Below are 4872 nucleotides of genomic sequence, written 5' to 3' on the forward strand. Positions count from 1 at the left end.
GAATTTCCCCAACCAGCCATGCAGCTTGGCCTCTTGAAGTTGGGTCGACTTCAGTTCCCAGAATTCCTCAGCCAGCCAATCATGTTTCCACACATCAGCAAGGCAGCAATGCATTGTGGCTACTTGAAGATGGGTGGACTTTAGTTCCGAGAATTCCTCAGACAGCTATGCACTGTGCCCCTTAGATGGGTGGACTTCAACTCCCAGAATTCCCCAGCCATCCATGCAATATGCCCACTTGAAGATAGCTGGACTTCAACTCCCAGAATTCCTCAGCGAGCCAGTCATGGTTCTACACATCAGCAAGTTCCCAAGGGAGAGAAACAGTTTGTGCCTACAAAGAAAAAAGTGTTTGCACATAATAGTCTCTGCATCCAGTTCAACAAGTTGCCCTTCATTTTCCAAACAAAAGGCAGAAGAATTGGATTCCTCCTCTTATGTCTGTATATGTGATGGACACATAAGAGCATCCAGATATTTTATTTACAAAATAAAATTACTTGCCAATTTGAGCGAGGTAAATTGCAATTTTAAATGTGTGAACCTGCAAGCAGCAAGTTGTGTATGTATATTTGTCTGTGTCTGTGTCGTGTCCCTCTCCTCCGCTGACGGCCGGGTCAGGGAAATCCGAATCAGGCGTGCCTCTGCAGCTCTGCCCAAAGTCCTAGCAAAGTCCTCAGAGCAGGCAGGAGACCAGAAAGTGACTTCAGCAAGATAAGTTCGACTTTGCCTGACTCAGAGACTGCCAGAAAGCAGATCCTTTATATAGGCCATGGGGTGTGGCTCCATGACTCAGCACTCATTAAGGCCTGCCCCTCCCTTCCTTGCGTTGCCTCCGCCTATCCAATCTTCTGATGCGAGGGTCACTCCAATCAGCTGTTGATAATAAACCCTCCTCAGGCTCACATGCTGTGGAGGAGGGGGAGGGGTCTAGCTGCTCCGTTTGCCTGGGCATGGAGTCAGGGCTGGGGCCGGGACGTGCTCCTTCTTCTGCAGTTTGTCTGGGCATGGAGCCAGGACTGGGGCCGGGAGGCATACATTCCTCCGTGTTCGGGAGCAGATAAGAAGGCCCCGGCTGCTCTGAGGGCGGGCAAGACACAATAGTCTGTCTGACAATTCCTAATGCACAGGCTCAGGTGTTTTTAAAAGACAGCTGTACTCCAAAAAGGTGAAGGAAGGAAGGAAGGAAGGAAGGTAGAAGAGAGAGGGAGGGAGGGAAAGAGGGAGGGAAGGAAGGAAGAAAGGGAGGGAGGGAGGTAGAAGAGGGAGGGAGGGAAGGAAGGAAGATAGAAGTGGGAGGGAGGGAAAGAGTGAGGGAAGGAAGGAAGAAAGGGAGGAGGAGAGAGGAGGAAGGAGGAAGGAAGGAAGATAGAAGTGGGAGGAGGAAGGAAGGAAGGAAGGAAGGAAGGAAGGAAGAAGGAAGGAAGGAAGGAAGGAAGATAGAAGAGGAGGGAGGAAGGAAGGAGGAAGGAAGGAAGGAAGGAAGGAAGGAGGAGGAAGGAGGGAGGAGAGAGGGGAGAGGAAGGAGGAGGAAGATGGAGGGAGGAGGAAATTCTGGGAGGGAGGAAGGAGGAGGAAGATGGAGGGAGGAGGAAGTTCAGGAGGAGGAAGAGGAAGGGAGAGAGGAGGAAAATGGAGGAGGAGGAAATTCAGGAGGAGAGAGAGGAAGGGATGGGAATGAGAAGGAGGAGGATGGGAATGAGAAGGGAGGAGGAGGAAAATGGAGGAGGAGGAGGAAATTCAGGAGGGAGAGAGAGGAAGGATGGGAATGAGAAGGAAGGAAGGAGGGAAGATGGAGGAGGAAGTTTAGGAGGAGGAAGTTCAGGAGGAAGGGAGAGAGAGAGGGGGGAGAGGAAAGGAGGGAGGGAAGATGGAGGGAGGGAGGAAATTCAGGGAGGGAGAGAGAGGAAGGAAGGGATGGGAATGAGAAAGAAGGGAGGAGGAAGGAAGGAAGGAGGGAGGAGGAGGATGGAATGAGAAGGGAGAGAGGGAGGGAGGGATGGGAATGAGAAGGGAGAGAGGGAGGGAAAATGGAGGGAGGGAGGAAATTCAGGGAGGGAGGGAGAGGAAGGAAGGGATGGGAATGAGAAAGAAGGGAGGGAGGGATGGGAATGAGAAGGGAGGGAGGGAGGAAAGATGGAGGGAGGAAGTTTAGGGAGGGAGGAAGTTCAGGAGGAAGGGAGAGAGAGAGGGGAGAGGAAAGGAGGGAGGAAGATGGAGGAGGAGGAAATTCAGGAGGGAGAGAGAGGAGGAAGGAAGGATGGGAATGAGAAAGAAGGGAGGAAGGGATGGAATGAGAAGGGAGAGAGGAGGAGGAGGATGGGAATGAGAAGGGAGAGAGGGAGGGAAAATGGAGGGAGGGAGGAAATTCAGGGAGGGAGGGAGAGGAAGGAAGGGATGGGAATGAGAAAGAAGGGAGGGAGGGATGGGAATGAGAAGGGAGGGAGGGAGGAAAGATGGAGGGAGGAAGTTTAGGGAGGGAGGAAGTTCAGGGAGGGAGGGAAAGAGGAAGGAAGGAAGGGATGGGAATGAGAAATAAAGAAGGAAAGCTTTATCTAATTCAGAATAAAGGGGCCCTCAAAACAAATCTCTCCCAGGTTGAGCAATTTCTGTACAGCATCTCTATTTTATTACATCTAATTAATATCTTGCACTGGTATCTCTCCAAACCACTCACTTTATTTGAATAGATGACTCAGCTCACATTAAGCCTTCATAGCAGCTATGTAGAATAACGTTTGCCAGATTCACCCTAGATGCGTTGCATTACATATCCCGTCATTCTCGAATAGCTCGGCCAACGCAGGCTGGAAAATCATATCTGAGTGAGCCAGTTTGGGGCATTTGAGAAGAACCCTAGTGTTTAAACCATTTCATTGCCATTTTTTCATTTTGACCAAAGCCTCTTTCAAACGCAGGGAGAAATTTGATGCTCTGAATCAGAGGTCTCCAACCTTGGTCCCTTTAAGACTTGTGGACTTCAACTCCCAGAGTCCCTCAGCCAGCTAAAGGGACCAAGGTTGGAGACCCCTGCTCTGAATAGCAAAAGGCAACGCAAATACCTCTGAGAGGTCTCAGAAGAATAGCCATTGGTCTGGTCTTCCCCATTTACCCCTGGGTAGTGGACCCTGCGTGGCCTGAGATTTTGATAAAACAGGTAGCAGAGTAGCAGAGTTGGAAAGGGACCTTGGAGGTCTTCTAGTCCAACCTATTGCTCAAGGAAGAGACCCTACACCATCCTGGATAAATGGTTGTCCAATCAAATGGCACGTAAATGCAAGGCAAGAAGCGGATGGATGGAAACTGATCAAGGAGGGAAGCAACCAAGAACTAAGGAGGAATTTCCTGACAGTGAGAACAATTAATCAGTGGAACGACTTGCCACCAGAAGTTGTGAATGCTCCAACACTGGAAGTTTTTAAGAAGAGATTAGACAGCTAATTATCTGAAATAGTGTATGTAAGTGATGGCTAACCTTTTTTGCCATCATGTGCCAAAAGCACAGGGAGTTCTGAGGGGTTGTGCGTGCGCATGCCCACACCCATAATTCTATGCCCCCCACCCACTCCTGCACATGCCCGCATGACACACACCCTTGAGCTCCCCCCGCTTTTGGCACGCGATGGCACGGTGGACCCAGTAGGCCAGTTTTTCACTATCCCCAGGCTCTAGAGCCTTTCTGGGAGCCTGGGGAGGGCGAAAACAGCCTTCTCCACTCCCCTCGGATGCCCTCTGGAGGCCGGAAACAGCATGTATCCTGACTTCCGGTGGGTCCAGAATGCCCGAAAATCAGCTGGCTGGAGCTGAGCTCACATGCCCACCAATATGGCGGGTGGGGCTGGATGAAAGCAGTCTGCGCCTCTGGTGGCTCAGGCTGCTAAGACAGTCTGTTATTAACAGCAGCTGCTTGCAATTACTGCAGGTTCAAGCCCCACCAGGCCCAAGGTTGACTCAGCCTTCCATCTTTTATAAGGTAGGTAAAATGAGGACCCAGATTGTTGGGGGCAATAAGTTGACTTTGTATATAATATACAAATGGATGAAGACTATTGCTTGACATAGTGTAAGCCGCCCTGAGTCTTCGGAGAAGGGCGGGATATAAATGCAAATTTTAAAAAAAGAACGAATTAAGGAAAATAGAAGAGGTTGGAGGTAGTAACCTTGGGGGGAAAAAGACAATTTGGGAACCTAGGACAGCACCCTTGAATCTTGAAAGGATGGGATCTCGAAAGGAATCTTGAAAGGGTGGGATCATGAAATGATGCCTTTCTGGAAATTTCTGTGGAATCTTAAAAGGAAGGAATCTCGAGAGAACAAAATCTTGAAAGGAATTTTGAAAAGGATGGAGTCTCGAAAGAATCTTGAAAGGGTGACTTTCTGGAATCTTGGATAGTTTATTGAAGGGAAGGAATCTTGAAAGGAAGGAGTCTTGAAAGGAAGGAATCTAGAAAGGAAGGAATCTTGAAGGAATGAACTCTTGAAATAATCTTGAAAGGGTGACTTTCTGGAATCTTGGATAGTTTATTGAAGGGAAGGAATCTTGAAAGGAAGGAGTCTTGAAAGGAAGGAATCTAGAAAGGAAGGAATCTTGAAGGAATGAACTCTTGAAATAATCTTGAAAGGGTGACTTTCTGGAATCTTGGATAGATTATTGAAGGGAAGGAATCTTGAAAGGAAGGAGTCTTGAAAGGAAGGAACCTAGAAAGGAAGGAATCTTGAAAGAACGAAATCTTGAAAGAACGAAATCTTGAAATAATCTTGAAAGGATGATTTTCTGGAATCTTGGATAGATTAATGAAGGGAAGGAGTCTAGAAAGGAAGGAATCAAAAGGAAGGGATCTTGAAAGAATGAAATCTTGAAATAATCTTGAA

This window comes from Ahaetulla prasina, chromosome 3, assembly GCF_028640845.1.
Source record: "Ahaetulla prasina isolate Xishuangbanna chromosome 3, ASM2864084v1, whole genome shotgun sequence".
In the NCBI taxonomy this organism is placed as follows: Eukaryota; Metazoa; Chordata; class Lepidosauria; order Squamata; family Colubridae; genus Ahaetulla; species Ahaetulla prasina.